General features: G+C 35.4%; 1 protein-coding gene across 1 annotated transcript in view; it reads right to left on the reverse strand.

Annotated features, from left to right (window-relative positions):
• PHF21A (PHD finger protein 21A) overlaps positions 1–20,061 on the reverse strand; it is a 177,942-nt gene that overhangs the window by 144,150 nt on the left and 13,731 nt on the right. Inside the window, exons 2-3 of the mRNA XM_069469870.1 lie at positions 6,943–6,983; positions 5,354–5,465 (exon numbers count right to left, since the gene is read on the reverse strand). The gene's annotated coding sequence lies outside the window, so the exon portion shown is untranslated. The remainder of the gene's footprint in view (positions 1–5,353; positions 5,466–6,942; positions 6,984–20,061) is intronic.

Consider the following 20,061-nt stretch of genomic DNA (forward strand, 5'->3'; position numbering starts at 1 on the left):
ATACAGAGTTTAACAAGACCGCTACTGCCTTAAGTGAGAGTCTTAACAGGAAAGACTATAACCATCTAGGACACATTGTCCTTAGAAGGAGACACATAACAACAGGGTCATACATTTTTAAACATTACACAGAGTGGACTGGAGAGTTAAAGAATGCCAGCATACTTTTACTTGGATAGGCTCTTACTCTATTAAAAAAACAAAGAAACTCACAATGGGGGAAACTCTGGTATAACTTGAACATTTTCATTTAACAAACCAATACTTACAAATACAATGTAATCCAACTCTGCTATCCACAAAGTTACGACAGGGATATTAAAAAAAATGTACCTAGCGTGTGCAACATACAAGGTGGTCTACTACTGAAACACCTTTCCAGCTTTACGATGAGTATCATCTTCTTTTCAAGTTTGCCGGTCATATCTTTGACTATACATATGTATAACTGCACATAGAGATGATGTCAAAAGTCTGAATTTGTGAACGTGAACGTGATACCCCATCTGATCTCCTATCCTCCTCCCCTTATCACTACTGCAATTTAGATTAACTCAGTGGCTAATTTCTCCTATATTATTTTTTTTCCTTTTTCCTTGAATGTGGCCTTAGACGTGATTTTGGGTACTCTACCAAAGCAAAAGTCTGTTTTTGCTTGAATAAATTTAAACTTTACTTCAAATTCTTTTCTTCTTTGCACCTATAAAGCTTGTAACTAGAGCAACTTTTCAGTATTCACACAAATTGAGGAAGAGAACAATCAGAAAGCTAGCAGAGGCCGGGCGCGGTGGCTCACGCCTGTAATCCTAGCACTCTGGGAGGCCGAGGCGGGTGGATTGCTCAAGGTCAGGAGTTCGAGACCAGCCTGAGCGAGACCCCGTCTCTACTAAAAATAGAAAGACATTATATGGACAACTAAAAATCTATATAGAAAAAATTAGCCGGGCATAGTGGCGCATGCCTGTAGTCCCAGCTACTCGGGAGGCTGAGGCAGTAGGATCGCTTGAGCCCAGGAGTTTGAGGTTGCTGTGAGCTAGGCTGACGCCACGGCACTCACTCTAGCCTGGGCAACAAAGTGAGACTCTGTCTCAACAAAAAAAAAAAAAAAAAAAAAGAAAGCTAGCAGAACCACTACTCCTTAAACCAACACAATGAGATCTATGATCTTCACATTTTACAAAAATTATTTACCTATGGATAAAGTCCATATTCAATCTAAGTTTTCTGGAAGTCCTTTGAAAACTGATTTCATAGAGTTATAATGGAATCATTAACTAGAGAATGTATTCTTATGAATATGAGTTTTCACTATATTTTCTTATTCTCACTAGGCATAAAACATCAGTAGAAATCTCTCCCTTCAGATTTATATATTATTTTATGTAATATTAGAATACTCTAACCTAAAAAAGAATAAATTCCAAAAGTACAAAATTCCTTTAAGTTTGTATCTGTGGAGGCTAGGAAAGGTTTACTGTACAATTATATTATTAACTGAAAAATTTCATAAAGGTAGTATATCTAGGGAAGATAATTTGGGAAAGGAGATATATTTTGATGAACAAACCTGGGTATTTTAGCTACTTATTATCTTTAAGAAAGTTTGGAACTATAGTCAATCAATCAATCAATATCAGAATCATTAAGTTACTGACTTAAACAAAGATTTTTGATTCCTTATAGTTTTTGTAAAATAAAAAATCACCTTCAAGTTGAAGAGGTATTTTCAAAACCAGAAAGGCCATATTTTATTCTGATAGTAACATATAATACCATAGTTTAACTCAAATCACATATACTCCGGAAACAAACAGCAGATTAAAAACATGGAGAACTTAACAATATACATGACAAAGGGTTAATATAGTTTATACAGTTAGAGCTCTTGCAAATTAATAACAAAAATCCATGAAGAAGCAATTTACAGAAGAAACGTGAAAACCTGAGACATGAAACATGAAAAACCTCCATCTTCAATAGAGACGTAGAAATGTAAATTTTAAGGAGGTATGTTTTGTCTATCAAACTGAAGAAGCTTTGTAAAAATAATAGTACTCAGAGCTAGCTAGAATTTGTGTCAGGTGGCACTTCATAATTTGCTGATGGTTATCTCTGGGTGGTACCACTGAGAGTTATTTACTTTCTTCTTTATTTGTATTTTCAAACTTTTCCATAAAAAATATATACTTCTTTTTAAATAAGACAAAATTAACCAAGGATTGATAGATAAAGCACCAGAAAATTTTATACTGATAAAACAAAATGTTCAGGAAAAGAGAAGGTAAAACCAGGGTTTAACCTGGAGACTCTTAAATGTCAAAGAGTGCCTCGCACATAAGAAGCCTGCAACTCCAGTTAATGAGGAGCTGATGGCTCTTACGTCCTCCATCAGACTGTTGTCTGCTTATTAGAGACACACAAAGGCATGATGATTTATTTGGCAAAGACTCTAAATGTCAATTACTCATTTTATTTCACAATTAAACTGAAGGGTTAAAAAAAAAAGGTAGTGACTAGTTATAGAAAAACATGAAGGATTAGAAGATTCATTTCAAATTCTTTTTTTCAGAAAGATCTCTCTGGATAGTAATTTTAAAATATTGGTCTTTGCCTAAAGAAACTATATATATGTTTATTTATAGTTTATAAAAACAAGGGAAGCACATGTTGAATTCTTTTAAAAAACATTTTGGGGTCTCAGACAATTCACGCAGCCATCATGTGAACGTTATTTGGGCAATTTATAGCGTCCAAAGAAAGAATTATTTGCTAAATTTGTAAAAGATGATTTGTCGTATTTTGATCAATTCTAATACGTCATAAACAACAAATCATTTGCTGCAAGGTGAATACAAATAGACTCACAAAACCATGCTAGACACACTTTATTCAGGCACAAGCTTTTCCCCACCCCCCAGTTCTACATACCACCAGCAGCAAAGGGACTTGCCTAGAGCAAAATACTATTACTAACATTTGCAACTTCAAAACTATCCATGCAAACCACTAGGATACCTAATGGGCTCTCACCTTCAAATAACAAAAAACAAAACATAAAACCAAACACACAAACCAAACAAAAATAATAACCAAATCCCACTAAAAAAGGCCGCTGGGATATCTGGAAAGAACATTTACTATCCAAAAACACAAAAAACACTAATTACACACACTGTGCGACTACTCTCATCCTCCGGGTTTGTTTGCTTGCAAATCAGGAAAATGGAAACAATATTACCTAGTTCATAAGATTGTTATGAAGTTTAAACAAGAAAAAGTTGTATGAAAAGCCCTTTGTAAATTATAAAGTTTTACATATTAGTCTTAACTCCTTTCTTAAAACAAACTTTTTAATAAAACTTCTCAACATAGTATATTTCTAGAAGACTGAAGGCTTTTTTCCCTCAAATTCTCTAAGAAAGGAGCTTTTAACTATTTTTCTGGGTATAGGTCTGCTTGGAGGTAAGTGACCTCCAGGTCTTTTATTATGATTCTAATAACTTACAGGAAAGCTATTACTGATTTCACTGCTAAGAAGTATTTTGCTCTGTTACTGAATTGACATAAACCTTTTTCCAATCAAAACTTGACTCATTAACCAACAGTTACTTTAAGAACAAGCCAATGAGGCCGGGTGCAGGGGCTCATGCCTGTAATCCTAGCACTCTGGGAGGCTGAGGAGGATTGCTCGAGGTCAGGAGTTTGAGATCAGCCTGAACAAGAGTGAGACCCTGTCTCTATAAAAAATCGAAAACTTAGCCAGGCATGGTGGCATTTGCCTGTAGTCCCAGCCACGCAGGAGGCTGAGGCAGGAGGATCACTTCAGCCCAGGAGTTTGAAGTTGCAGTGATCTATAAATGACACCACTGCACTCTAGCCAGGGTGACAAAGAGACTGTCTCGATAAAGAAAAAAAAAAAAGAAAAAGAATAAGTCAACAACAGTGTGCTCCTAGACTGTCCCCGATAATGGACAACTCCATGTTCTCTACACCATGCATTTATTTAGTATACAATTCCTCTGCTTTTGATCTATATTCTCAGATACAAGTCTTTAAAGTAGGCTTAATTAATTTTTTAAAATAGGAAAAAGCAGAAAGTCTTGACAGATCTATGTATCTTCTAATCTCATGCCTAATATTCAAATATCAGGTTTCAATTTATACAAAACACTTGTTTCTTACTATGTATCTAACATGCAGAGAGATAAAATAGTATCTTTAATTAACTAATACTGCTAAAAATTACCATGAATGCTAAAAATAAAATTCTTTTAATAGTATTTATTGAAACTTTAACATTTATTAACATGAATCAATAAAAAATGACAACATTAAAAAACAATATAATATTTTTCTTATCATTTAGCAAATTTACAACATATCTTGATTTATTTTCATTGCAGTATTTCTTTGGTAACACTCCACACAGGTCAACAGAAAATGTTACTGCACAAAGAGCTTGGCAACCCTGACTTTAGAGGCTACCCTTTGAATCTGGCAAGGTTACTATACTCAAATCCTGGCATGACAGCTGTTGACAAAAATCACCTTAGCTAGTTAAATGTTTCCAAACTATTAAATTAAATTTAATAATGTTGTTTCCTATTAAATGATGTTTCCTGTTAAATTAAAATTTTAAAATATATGCATATATTAGATTTGTGATATCTGAATGTTTGAATGTGACTGAATATAAAATATTTATTTTTCCCTTCGGTTGCTTTTTTCAGGGCAGGCAAGTCCTCATTTTTTAAAAAAGAAATACCTACACAGGTCAAACCACTGCAATACGAGGACTTTGCGGAGTTCTGGGTCAGGCCAGAGCTCCCAAGCAGCATCCTCTCCTCACAGGCCTGCAGCAGTGTCCCACCCCTTCCTATCATTAGCGTTTATCCCAGTGTATGGCTTCTACCTTGGTTTCCTGGGGCCCAGGCTGTCTGCACACACACACATTTAGTTCCTATCTTTCTTTACAAAAATCAAGCATTGTCCAAGAAAATTATCCCAACCATACCCAACAGAAATATTGAAGTAAATTTAAAAATTCACAGAAATTCAAAATGTAGGAGGCTAGGTAGTAGTGTATGACAGCACAGTGACAATAAGGCCAAAAGTTTAGAATATGTTGCCACATTTACCAAAATGCTATTTCATTTTTTTAAAAAAACTGTCCAGACAAGCGTGGCCAGAATATTACAAATACATACCACACAAAGGATAACACAAGTGGGTGTGGTGGTCTCAGCATAACAAATAAGTAAGTACTTAATAGAAGTGGAAGTTATGGGAGATAGACTTCAGATCGATAAGGAAGAACTAAGGATTAGAGCTGTACAAAAAAGGAATGGGTTACCTTATGAGGTAGTGGGCTCCCTGTCATTAGAAGTATTCAAGAATGCTGCATATCATATCCCCCTCTCGGAGATTCACAATGCACATTAGCATATTAAAGGTTCTGAGAAGTCCTGCAGTAAAGAAACCTGTTTAACTTTAACGCAGCATTTCCCAAATTATTTGACCATAGAACCCTTTTCCCGCCCACACCCCACCTTGATAATATTTATTCAGTTCTGTGAGATTAGAGTTCTCAGAATACATTATAGAAAATAATGAGCTACATTTTTTTAAATGTAGTGTTCAGTATGTGCCTGAATAACAATTTGTCAGGGATATAGAAGAAACTGCCACACAGAGTAAAAGGTTGGAAGAGAAGGCCCCTAAAGATTCTAACACATATCAAAGCAAAGGGCTACAGGATCTTGATTATTTATCTTAAAAGGTTCCATGGGAGAAAGGCAAGTAGAATAAAAATGTAGTAAAATGCAAGGTTAACCAGTTCAAGTGCCTCCCTTTTATGTTCAAAGCCCAATTCCTAAAAGGAAGAGTGACACCTCAAAGACCATAAATTATCACAAAGAAGATTTAGCAAAATATCTACTATATCTACTCCACCCACTAAGTTAATTACTATTTGAGAGAGAGAATTTTTTTAAAAAAAGGAGTGGCTTTGTATTAGAGTACTATCCAATTCCAGCTATCTTGAGTTTAATTGTTTTTCATAATATACTCTCCAAATAAAGTTAATATTTGTTTGATGCTTAGTCACTAGATTGCCCTGTGCAATCTGTGATCTTGAATTAGACATTCAAAGAAATGATTAAGTGTGATATTTATAAGCCATTAAAAAAATCTATTAAAGTAGATACTAGGAAAAAAATGTTTGCCTATATGCTCCACACTGTTACGTTTCTCTCTCTCTCTCTCTCTTTAGTTTTTCCTCTTTAAGAATTACATAAAACAACACACACTAGAAATGTAATATCAGACACGAGGCCAATCCAATATTAAGCTTAAGAATATAAACACTTAGTCCCAAATTTCAAAGTCAAGGTTCCCACAGTTACATTGACCTAGCCATTTTGCACATATACTAGGGCCATGAAATATAACAGTATATTAAGTAATACAAAATACAGTGGGAATCTTAACTTTTTAATTTTGTTTGTTTGTTTTTGTTTTAAGAGGCGGCACCTGGCTATGTTGCCCAGACTGGACTCAAACTCCTGGGTTCAAGACATCCTCCCACCTCAGCCTCCCGAGAAACTGGGACTATAGGTACCTGGCTGGGAATCTAAACTTGAATTTCCTAACTTTCAAATTGTCAACCCTAACCACTGTATTAAGGACATTTTTAGCATAGGGGACCTTTACATTTTAACAGGTTATCAAACAAAGGAACATGCAAGGCCAGTAGTATTATTATAAACAAATATATTTGAGATACGGCTTTGCAAAATTAGACAAATTCACTTCCACTCAATGCAAACAGCAAAACCTCATTTCTGGGAGAGAGCTTTTTGCCAAAAAAAAAAAAGTCACAATATTTTAATTATTATCCAACTAGCATCAGGCATACTATGTCTGCCTAGTAAAAGCACTTACCAATTTGGGGGAAACTGGCTCTTCTTCAGCTGTCTAGTCCCCTGTAACAGAAGAGGAGGGGAATGGAATTAGACTACAAACAGATTTATGACACATCATCAAAAGCTGAAGATTCAAAGATTTGTATCTGATTTTAAGAAGGAAAAAACACAACACATACAAGTTTCCCAAGTTTTAAAATCAAAAGAAAAAAAAGTAAGAAATAGGTAGTTTTTACAGTAAAGAAAGAACTCAAGAGCAGTTAAATCTCTACTTTTCCATAGTTTTTCAAGACAAGGAAAAAAGTTAAGTAGTTGATGGTTTTCCTTTCCTAAGAGACACACAGAAATGAAATGTACCTCATCTAACACACAACCACACCCTCATTCCCAAAAAAGGACCTCTACTGTCGGTTGTTTTATATCAACAAATTAAGCTAACATCAGTCCTTAGTTTAGTCCACTTAAAAGGCCTTTTTTCAATTAATCTTGAAATGGATTTGCCTTATGTAAGGCTTTAAATATCACAGCACTTTATAATAATGTATAGTCAGAATTTTAATTAAACTTTTCATTCACATTCTTAGATGTTAGGCTGTGAACCACACACATAAAAGTGATTTTTTTCCTATGTCACATAGCTAATCAGTGATAAAGTCAGAAAGAAAATCAAGGTTTTGGGATCCCAATCCAATATTGGGAAACAAAATTAAAACTTTTCCCTTAATATTTTAGTATTAAATTATTTAAACTCCACATGGCATGTTCTAAAACTGTCTTCCTCGTGCCTTAAACATGGTATGTCTGTCGAATATTATTCCAATGGTGCCTCATTTCCTCAGGGAATATTTCAAAAAATCTTCATGTCACACAGATTATAAATCTTTGTTTAATCATGTACAGTCATACCAAACATACATTAAAATTATTTAAAAGGGCCCCAAGTCATGAAGTTAGCATTCATTTCCAAAAGAAATTCAATTTGCTGCTCTATCCTGCCTTTTCTTTAATAGCAGTTCTTTTTAAAGTTCTCAAGTCCATCTAAATAACAATTTTAATCACCAAGATTAGAATGACTCTCAACCAAAAGAAAAATCATGCAAAAATCTGTAGAAAGATGCAGTTATTAAAAACTGGATTCTTAACACTACAAATACCTACAGGACTCTGTACCACACAAAAGATATCTAAAATAGTACCAGGCACATAGTAAATGCTCAATAAATGTTTGTTAAAGCAATGAATTGACTGAATGGACACTTAAACTGTCTGCTGCAAGCTTATCTTCCCTTTTAGGCCTTTCTTGTTAGCTCTTTCAGGCTGGAGATAATTTCACATACATCCATTTCCCATAGCATTATTTGTTAAATGAATGACTTTCTAAAACTGTTTTTATCCAAATGGTTGATTGGGAAGTAAAATAATACCATTTTAAAATATAATGAAAAAGAAAAGACTGATAAATTAGACTAAATTAAAATTAAGAATTTCTGTTCAAAAAAAACACCATTAAGAGAGTGAAAAAGCAAGCTACAGAAGTGATGATAATTGCAATACATATAATCAACAACATATTTTATATAACTAGGATATATAAAATATGTTGAAATGCAGAGTGATCAGGATGGGACTGGGATTTTAACTTATACGGCATTTGAGAAAGTATAATCTCTTTCTCAAATAAACTCTTCTGAAAAGTTACATTCAGTAAAAGGCAGCACAATGTACTGCCTTATTTCCAGGGCATTTTCTCCAAAGATCAGCAGAGCCAATCCTAAACTGATAGAGAATTTTACCACGATATCATGAAATCATGAAACTGCTCATGAAACTACTTGTAAGGACTGCAGAAATCACATAGGAAATCAAAGTCTAAGAAGTTAAGTGACTTCCCCAAAGGTCACTCAGCTAGTTGGTGGCAAAGCTGGAAAAGAGCTTACAGACCTGGAGATCCCTTTAACTGAGCTCACTTTTCCACTAGACCTTGCTTTCTTTTAACCACCTGCAACAGCTACTCTCCTAAGAAATAAACAATAAACACTGGTGAAATATTTTTGGAAAAGTGTGCATATAAAGTGTTAAAGAATAATCACATAGGTAAGCTATCTAGGGCAGATTTTAAAATCTGAAATCTTTTATGCCTAAGGGATCCCCACGAAAGAGCTTCAGAGGGGTCTGTCAACTCCATGATACTATAATATATATGCTAAATTCTATACATGTGAGTATAGGTACAGTATTCTGGGAAGAGGGTCCACAGCTTTAATCAGTTTTGCAAAGAGGTTCAGATACCCAAAAAGAGTAAATTATTTTTAGACTAGTGATTATTATTATTATTTTTTTTTTTTTGAGACAGAGTCTCACTCTGTTGCCCAGGCTAGAGTGCCGTGGCATCAGCCTAGCTCACAGCAACCTCAAACTCCTGGGCTCAAGCAATCCTCCTGCCTCAGCCTCCTGAGTAGCTGGGACCTCCGGCATGCGCCACCATGCCCAGCTAATTTTTTCTATATATATTTTTAATTGTCCTTATAATTTCTTTCTATTTTTAGTAGAGACGGGGTCTCGCTCTTGCTCAGGCTGGTCTCGAACTCCTGAGCTCAAACAATCCACCCACCTCGGCCTCCCAGAGTGCTAGGATTACAAGCTAGACTAGTGATTCCTAAATACTGTGCCCATCAGAAATCCCAAAGTGTTTCTCTGGAAGACTGAATATTAATTGATAAAATTGAAACTGATTTTTAAAAAAGAATTGTAAATATTTTATTTCTGTAATTTAAGAAGACTAATCAGCAAAAAAGTAAGATTTATACACAAATTTGTACTTTTTACACTACCCATAAGCAAAAAAGCATTTAAGTCTGAAATGGAAGCTTGATTTCCTCAGGTTAAGTTGATTAAAAGTCCACTTAATTTTATTCTCATGTACATTTCACATTTGTAACTAAGACAGTTCAAAACTTTAACCATATTTGTTTAAGTTTTTAAAATACAGATTTTTTTTGAAAAGTACATTCAAAACATAAATTAGAGTAAATAAAATTATTTTTGCTTTTAGAGATGTATATTATCTTGCTAAAATAACTGCATACATTCTTTGCAAACTGAAGGTTGTTCACCTCTCCAGAACTTCACAGGTAGCTGCTTTAATTAGAGCCAATAAAGAAATGAATCATCCAGATTTCTGACATGGTTATAAAATTTAAAATATTATAAATAAATCAAAGGTGACTAATAACTACTCCTTAAGTATCTTTTGTAAAATATCTAAAACCTTTGCATATGAAGAATCGATATTAAACAAATTTTGCTGAGAAAAATTTTAATACTACATCATGTTTTAAATTAGGCCAAAATTTAATTCACCCAACTACAAATTTCAAACGATTAAGTTTACAGCCTGTGCTCAATCATAAATTTTGATAAGAGACTAGAATAGCACAGGTAATTGTCATTCAAAGGCACTTTAAAATGTCACCTTACCCAGAAGATTCAATCTCTTCTCTTTCCCTACTACACCAAGATGACAGTGGTCCAACGACTAACTTTTATTATATACAGTAGGCTTTGCTGCTTTTTATCTGCCCTTCCTAACTTCCAAGAGAAAGCAAATAACTTCAAAATAAATTTAAATGCAGGTAAGTGGTTAGAAGAAAAAAGAGAATGCAGCTTAATGAGATTTAGTCCTTTGGGCCCCAACATCATAATAACCATCCCTCTTATCCCCAATCTCTCTTACTATCTCATAGACATCCCTCAGCACTTCTCCCTTTACTCACATGAAGCATCAATTTCCCCCTCATCATTACTGGATCATTTTGTACCCTCTATTTTAAAAAACAAAACAAAACAAAACAAAAAACCTCCCTTCTCTAGTTATTGTCCCATATCTATACTCCCATTTATAGCAAAAATCCCTGAGAGAGTTAACCATACTGTCTCTAATTCCTGTCCTTCCAGTCTCTACCAAACCCACACTAGTACGGCCTTTGCCTCCCTCCATTCTTGTCAAATCACCAATGACCTCTCAATTGCTAAATCCAATAGTAAAGTCTCAGTCAGTCCTCACTTCCTCGTTCAATCACTATTACTTGACCCAGGTGATCATTCCTTCCTTCTTGAAACCCTTTCTACTCTTGACTTCCAGGACATCACCCTCTCTTGATTTTCCTCCTAATCTCTCTGGCTACTCTTATCAGTTTCTTTTGCTAGATCCTCCTCATCTCCAAGACCTCAAAATGTAGAATTGCCCCAGGGTTCAGTTCTTGGAATTTCTCCCCTTTCATGATATTACCCAGTCTCATGGCTATACAAGGATATATACACTGGCAATTCCTAATTTTTATCTCCAGCCCAGACCTTTCACCTGAATTCCAAACTCATATACCCAACTGCCCACTCAACACTGGTCAAATAGGTATCTCAGACCCAACAAGTCGAAAACCAAACTCCTGACTACCTATCCCTCAACCTCCAACCTCCTCCTCAGAGTCATTCCCATCTCAATAAATGGTAACTCTACCCCTCAAGGGAAAATTTTTAAAGTCATCTTAGACTCCTCTTTTTTCCAAATCCCACATCTAAACCAATAGCTAACCATGCCCCTCTACTTCAAAATATATCTTTTATGACCACTTGTCTCAACTTCACTGCCACCTCCATGGTCCAAGTCAACATTACCTTTCACCTAGATGACTGCAATAGCCTCTAACAGCCTCCCAGCTTCTGCCTTAGCTCCACTATAGTCTATTCTTTCAGCAGCCAGAGTGAGCTTTTCAAAATCCAAGACAGATCTTATTCCTTCTCTGCTCAAAATCCTCCAATGGTTTCCCACTATACTTGAACAAAAAGTTGAAGTTCTTTACAATGGCCCACAAGGCACTAGCCTCTGCTACTCTCAGCCCTCCTATCTCCCCATTGCACAATATGCTCCAGCAACACTGGCCTCTTTTCTGTTCTTCAGACACTCGAAGAAAATTCCCTTCTAAGGGCTCTTCTACTTGGTCTTCTTTCCCTCTGGCTGGAACATTTTCTCTTCCTCCAAATATCTTCATGGCTTACTCCCTCAAAATGTTTAGCAGTTTCAAGAGTAGGAGAATAATAAAATAATGACTAAGACTGTAATAAGAATTGTTCCCCTCCTCAAACTTTTACTTATGCTCTTTCTTATACTAAGAATACTCTTTTACCTTCTAACTATCCAAATCTCACCCAGACATTAGGATCCAGATAAAGACTCACTGATAAATAAGACCTTCCCAAATCATCCTAACTTCCAATTCTCCCTTTCTTTAAACCCCTGGAGTGTTTATCACCTTTCTCATTCATTTTAGAATTTAACCACATACTGCCTCACATTTTAACCTATATGACTTACCTCCGTAATTGGACTACACATGCATACACACACACACACACACACACACACACACAAATAGAGCAGAATTAACACCCTGTACAAGTAGTTCTCAATCCCAGATCAGGGTAAGAAATAAAACTTCAAAAAATAGACTCACAGTCCTTACCCTTACAGATTCTAAATTCATTATGTCTTATTTGGAACCCAGACATCTGTATTTTTTAAGTTCCCCCTGAAGATTCTGACAGGCAGTCAGGATTAGGAACCCAATGCCTGCCTCACAGTACTCTGTTTCCTTCAGTCCCTAGAAAAGTAGCCCCTCAAATAGCCTAAAACTAGAATGGACACCTCAGAGTATCAGATCCATACCTTCATTTCACAGGAGAACAGAGGTCCAAGAAGTTTAGATAACTAGCTAAAATCTACAAAGATAATGAGAGGCAAAGCTCAGCCTAAAACCCAGATTCACTACTCTCAATCTAGGAATCCTTACATCTGACTGTACATAAGTAAATGAAAGGAATAAAAATCCACAATTCATGGATAGGTGTAGTAAACAGTGATTATCTAATACTTGACCACTGACTGTAGTGTCTAAGCTCTAAAATAGTGTATATTAACTTCCATATGCTTGAAAAATGTGAGCCATACTAGCTGACAGAAGACTTCAAGGCCAGAGAGTAACTGTAGGAAGACTTATAAGTAAAAAAATAATTTTTACTAAGTCTTCTTACAATATATACAAAAACTGTTAGTGTTATTTATTTTGTGGTTAAGAAGTAGTAGCAGAAATAAATGGAAAGAAGAAATCTTGCTTCATCACATTATAAAGTACAAAAATCCTTATTCACAAGCTTCCACAGCTCACAAGGCTATAAATGTATTCTAAGTCTAATCATAACGAAAACTTCTTAATTACAGATCAGACTTAGTAAATCACTCCATATCCCAAGACAACTCAACTCTATCTTAATAATCAGTTAACCTCAGGACCAAAACTTTTGCCATCCACAACAACCACCAAAAAAAAAAAAAAAAAAAAAACCCTCAGGTAAGGGATTTAAGGAAGTGCCTCCTATTAACACTAATGGGAGTTCTGGGTGTAAACTATAAGCACCAAGGAGGAGGATCAATGCCCAGCACTGCATCTGTGAAAACCTTTTCTATTGCACTAACTGTAACTACTGGGAGTTGTTCTCTCAGAAATGGGATAATAGACCCAAATTCCTATGTCTCTAAAGTACAAAGATAATTCAAATAAAAGTCACTTAGGAAGGTCACTGGTAAACACCAGATTTTAAAAAAAGACAAGAAAAAACTAAACTAAAAGAACAATTAACACACTAAGGAAATTTTATAAAATAGTACCAACATGTACAGAAGAAACTAGAGTATTGCTGGAGAAAGCACAATAAACCCAACTATAGCCAGAAGCTTATCCAAAGAAAAACAGACACACACACACAAATAAAACAAAAACTCTTCCCCTAATGGAGCCCTAAGAACACTACAACCCTTGCTTTTAAACACAGAAGAAAACTCCTGCTGCATTGATAGCCAAGAATAATCACTGAGTACTTCCAGACAAACGGATAATGATCACAAGCTGCCGAGGACAACCAAAAGTAACTAAATAAAAATGATAGCACCTTTTTGTGTTCCATCCTTCCTCACTTCCCAATATAGCACCGCTGTACTCACCAGGCTAGAAAATGAGCAGGTGCCTTTCAGGCTATAGAAAAATTAGTGACACACACACACACACACACACACACACAGTTCAAACACAAACACAAAGGGAATGATACTCTTTCACTTGAAGGGGCTTAAGAAACACAAGGTTTTGCTGTAGGCCTTGAAAACTAAGAGTAGGCCTTACCAAAGAAGTAAGGAAAAAGCAAAGGTTTATACCAAGTCCACATTTCAAAGACTAAAAGAATTAACATTTATTTCAGCTAAAAAGCTTTGGCAACAATCCATTTTTTTTTAAAGGAAGGAGAAATTAAGATTTTCCCCATTTCTATCCTCAAAACTGCAACCTCTTCTGACTATATAGGTTTAGCTCTACACACGAAGCGAAAAGAACCCTGACTTAAAGGCCTAAAAACTAAAAATGGTTCCATACAATTCACATTAAAACAAAAATCTATGTAGTCCAACATATTGATTCTTTACCATCATTGCTATCATTAATGAACATTTATGTTTTATTTGTAGTTTGAAATGTCAATGAGAAATTGAAACAGCTACAGTATACTGGGGATTTTAACTTTTGAAACAAAAACCACAAAGAAAACAGGAGTCTGAAGCATAAAGCCTCAATCATGCTGATAAGTAAGTGGTCCTAAAACTTGAAAGTGAAAGCAATTCAGACCTCAAAAAGAAGTTGTTTGCTTGATATTAATGCTAGCCTTTAAAACCAAAAATATGTTCTGTTACAGAAGACTGAAATCAGGGCTTCCATTAACCTTGTTAAAAAAAAAAATCCCATGAGCATGGATTTTTTTCCTAAGTCTCTTCATCAGAGCAGCATGGGGTCCCATTAGGCACCCTATTTTACTTCCACCTTATAAATAACGTTAGCTATTCGCTATTTCCATGGAAACCAAGTACAGAGAAACCCACTTAAATGAATACCGGTTAAAAGAATAAGTTTTATTTTAGAAAGGTTTTGCTGCTCTAGATGAACTCTTCTGGGGAATACTACAAAGTCTTAAGTATAATTTTTTAAAATATATCTTTGGTGTAGAGGGAGCTTATTAAAGGTCCTGTTAAATAAGTACACTCCTTGCACTAAACTAAATATGCCAAATAACATTGTAACATTAAAGATACATTTTCAATGCACTGCACAGGGGTTTAGATGCACAACTTCCATTGACTATGCTTCCTCATGCATGGGGGTGGAATAATTAGCCCATAGGTCTAATTTAAACAACAAAAACCAAATAAATTCAGAAGTAAGGCTATCATCACCTTGTAGTGATTAGTAATGAAAAGGCCCATGCACAACTTACTCCAAAGAGGAACAAACAACTTAAGTCTGCAATCACTATTACAAGGTCTAAGCCAAAACTTCCTCCTCAACAAACCATTTTACAAGTTATGACATGTATTCCTTAATCAATACATACACTCAGGTGAAACAGAATATGCACAAGGAGGAAGTACAGAACAAGACTCAGTGATGTGCCAACTTTAAGTTGACTTACATATTTCTCTGCATTTGCTAAGAAATGACCACTAATGGTGGCACATACAAAAGTTACGGATAGACACGTGTACATAAAATAAAATACAACTCATAAGAACAGTAAATTCAAACCTAATAATCCTAGAATTTCTAAAGATAGAGGGGGTAAGAAAAACTAAAATTTTTCCAGCAGATGTGGTTCTTCATTAAATTAGTGGTGGCTCAGACATCTTCAATAAGTTAAAAGACAAATGAAAATAATATTCTCCTAAAAGGGATTATCAGTATTAAATTTACAATGTATGAGAGGAATTAACATTCTCACACACACTTTTCCTTTGAGTATACTGATGTATCTATTTGTACTGCATGTTTGGAAAAAATAAAATTACTTTCCTGGTATGTTTTACACATCACAAATAAAGACTGGCAAAATACTGATAACTGTTAAAGTTTGGGAATGGGTACATGGAGTTTGTTATATTATTCACTCTATTTTTGTGTATGCTTTTAAATTTCCGTAAGTTATTTTAAATTCCATAAAGTTAAGGCTCTTGTTTCAAATATGTTTTTTCTCTATGTATAATTAAATAATAGATGAAATGTCTTGTGTAAACCTTAGAAGCTACTGAATTTAAGACCAATACAGCCATTAACATGTAACCACAACTAATTCACAAATTTACTTTTCTTACCAAACAATTCCGTTAACAATTCAAAACCACTAGGAGAAATCTGGACAGGGGTCTGCAATTTTGCAACTATCAACTAATGAAATGTAAAAGATCAATATATAATAATAAGCCATCAGAATATTTTATATTTTATAAACCAAAGAAATTCTGGTCCTCTTAATTAGTAAATCAGAATACTTTTGTAATCAGCAACAGACACCAAAAATTTCCATTTTCTTCTCCAATTAGGTCCACAGGACTACAGATGGCAATCTAATAAATTAATGCTTATCTTAGTGAAGTAACATGCCTGCCCCTTACCCACCTATGCCTTTATCTCATCCCCTACCAGAAAATACAGCAACTTCTGAGGTAAAAAGATCTTTTTCTATTTTCTCCCTTAGTCCAGATATAAAATGTTTCACAAATATTCGGTTATTTCAAAAGTGATTTTAAGCTATCTATTCTCCAAATCCTGTCTGAGAGCCCCAAATGAGGGTGAGATCCCCACAAACCGTTACAGCTTTAAGATCTTGGTAACAGCTCTCCCTGTTTAAAAACTAATTATTACAATGGTGTTTTATTTGAAGAGAAATAGAAATAAAACAACGGTGGCTTTGGAGGGAGTGAGGAACAGCAGGCAGGGGACAGTGTACAAAGAAAAGAGACAGCAAAGAGATGGTACGCAGAGAAGAGCGGAGGAGAAAGGCAATGGAGGGAGTGTGGGCAAGTAATGGTGGGCCTGCACAGTTGTAACAGCTCACCTGTGTCACAGGCACCACCATTTTTACAAATTATGCAGGTACAAACTGATTTTCATAATTCTTTAAATCAACCCCAAAGATATTTGTAGAGTCTATTTCTAAGCTGTATATTTATTAAAATGAAAAATGAATCTAAACTTTCCACAATTCCATTCAACCAAGTGAAACAACTTTTACAGATCCTGCATTCAGCTAAAGAAAAACTTAATACTGTATACATGCTATGCTAGTTTTAAAACTATAAAGCTGTACTTACTGGCCACTCTATCCATTGTAAAGTAAGATTACATTTTTTTAATTAGAAGAAAACTATACAGCCCACTATAAAATTACTTAATTTTTAAAATATTTATTGAGCTAAGTACAGCGCTTTATCAAAACAAACTGGTTGGAATTTCTGCTCAGAAAGCACAATGTTTTACGAACCCAGACAAAATCAAATATAGTAAATACATCTATTCACTTACTAGGCCTTTATCAAACTGTACAGTTGGGTAAATGAGAACAAAAAGTTAATGGAAGCCATTATGCTACTTATAACTCAAATGCTCACTAGTGGCAACACACACCATATTCAGGATGCTTTGGTAAGCTATTACAAACACATTTTGTTGAATCCCTGAAAACCAAAACACTACACAGATCAAAGATTTTAAAAGTTTCAGAACGAAATCAATAGTGAATGAATAAAATAAATCCTATTTCACATTTAATGATCTTTTCCCCTTCCCTCATTTATTGGTTTCATTTATAAGATAGGAAGATAGAGATAAGATACATACAGGCCGGGCGTGGTGGCTCATGCCTGTAATCCTAGCACTCTGGGAGGCCGAGGTGGGCGGATCGTTTGAGCTCAGGAGTTCGAGACCAGCCTGAGCAGGAGCGAGACCCCATCTCTACCAAAAATAGAAAGAAATTATACGGACAGTTAAAAATATATATAGAAAAATTAGCCGGGCATGGTGGTGCATGCCTGTAGTCCCAGCTACTCGGGAGGCTGAGACAGGAGGATCGCTTGAGCTCAGGAGTTTGAGGTTGCTGTGAGCTAGGCTGACGCCACGGCACTCACTCTAGCCTGGGCAACAGAGAGAGACTCTGTCTCAAAAAAAAAAAAAAAAAAAAGATACATACATACACACATTCTAATGGCTATATTAAAAACTCAATTCTTTACCAAAAAAAACCTCAATTCTGAGATCACTGTGACTTTTCTCATAATCAACTTGTTCTCAGGCCCAGTTTCTAGGCACAATATAGGTAGCTTATGACAATTAAATGTAGAAAGAAAATAGCAATTACCATACGAAAAGACCAGGCACCAGAAGAGAAGAAATTTCACAAAGGCAAAATATCCAAAATCAGAAGGCAAATAAACTGTGCCCATCAATACTAGAAAGCATTTGTGTGCCACTTTTATATCTCTGGGGTTCTACAATTGTTTCCATTAGTTATTACACCCAATCATGAGTTCTCAAGGGTTAAATACACACAGTCTGTCAGAACCAATGGACTGACCAGCCGATGAGAATTTTGGCTTTGAGTTATAATTCCCAGGCTACTACTAACTTGATGTTAAGTGACCAACTATAAAACCGGTATCTTGGTGCTAATCTGATAAGCTGTTCAGGAAAAAAAGAAAAGAAAAACTTATATCACTAAGGGTTTCAATAAATATAAAGTGCCAGAAAATATTTAAAAGGCTCTGTTAAAACTGACATATTCCCATGTATTTTCTATTTCTCTCAGAGGTATTCACAAATAAGAACTCATTAGATACACTTTTATCATCCATACCCCTTTTCACCATGGCATTTGGGGGGGACCTTTCTGGCTAAATTGTTCCATTATTTACTCTGTCCCAGAAACTTTTGGTGGGACCGTAACAATAACAGTAATAATGATAATAGCTATCATTTATTGAGTGTCTTAAGATTTCCTCATTTTATCTTCACATGAACCCTAGGAGGTTGCTATTATCATCCCTATATCATAGATGAAGAAACTGTGATCAGCACAGTGGTTGGTATGCAGTATGTACATGATACATCTTTATTGAAGGGAGCTTAAATAATCAGCCCAAGGTCACACATTCAACTTTAAGTGGTTATATAGAAATTCCAACCCTGGGTTCAGACTCCAAAGCTCAGACTCTTTTCCCAATGTGCAACATGTGTCTCAATCCTTGAGAAGGGATCAAAGGATCAGAGAACTAAGGTTAAGTACCATTTATTTGGTACTTACTACGTGTCAGGCACTTCTACTAGGTTATACTTTATACGTTATAAACTCATTTATTCCTCATAACAACTTCGTTTTATTCACATTTTACACTTGAAGAAACTAAGGAAGAGGCACAAAAGAGTGATAAGCCCACAGTCAGAGCTAATATGTGGCAAAACTAGAATTTGAGCCCACGCAGACTGGGCTCCAGTGCCAATACTCTTAACCACTGTGCTCTCCTGCCATGCTAAAAACTTCCCTTCACTTGAATTACATTAAAACCAAACTGTCAATCTTTTTACCAAATTACTCAATTGTAAACTTGGATTAATTGAAAGAAAACTAGTAGTGCTCTTCTAAGCATGTGGACCAGGCTTCTTTACAGGCACACAGGATATGCCCCTGGTGATTAGATCATTGCACTGCTCAGGAAGTGACACACCGTAAATCTGGTTAAGAGCCCCCAGCCCACCCTTCTCCACACTCAGACCCACACTAACCATGAACTGCATGAAACAGACAATTCAAAGATGTCCCAGTGCAATCTTCTATAAAATGAGTGTCACTCTGGAAATATCTGAGTGTGTACAGTACTCTTCCATCACCCCTTCCTCCCACCACCATAAAAAACACCACAAAAGGAATGAATGAGTCTAAGCTACTTAAAAATCGTAACAAATGTCCAATGATAACTACAAATTTAAATGAGAAAAAAATAAATGCAAAATTCTCATAATTTTGTAACTTGTCCAAATTCTACATTTAAAAAGCACTAAGCCTCCTTGAAAGACTCAATTCTTAAAGACTACCTTCTTATCATAAAGTGCCTTGAACAGTGCAGAGAAAAGTCCATTTTTGCCTTAGACTCTGAATATCTTGGTATGTATATTTAAAACAATCATTCCTGCTGCATTACAAATTGTTGAGGTTTTTA

This window comes from Eulemur rufifrons, chromosome 6, assembly GCF_041146395.1.
Source record: "Eulemur rufifrons isolate Redbay chromosome 6, OSU_ERuf_1, whole genome shotgun sequence".
Taxonomy (NCBI): domain Eukaryota; kingdom Metazoa; phylum Chordata; class Mammalia; order Primates; family Lemuridae; genus Eulemur; species Eulemur rufifrons.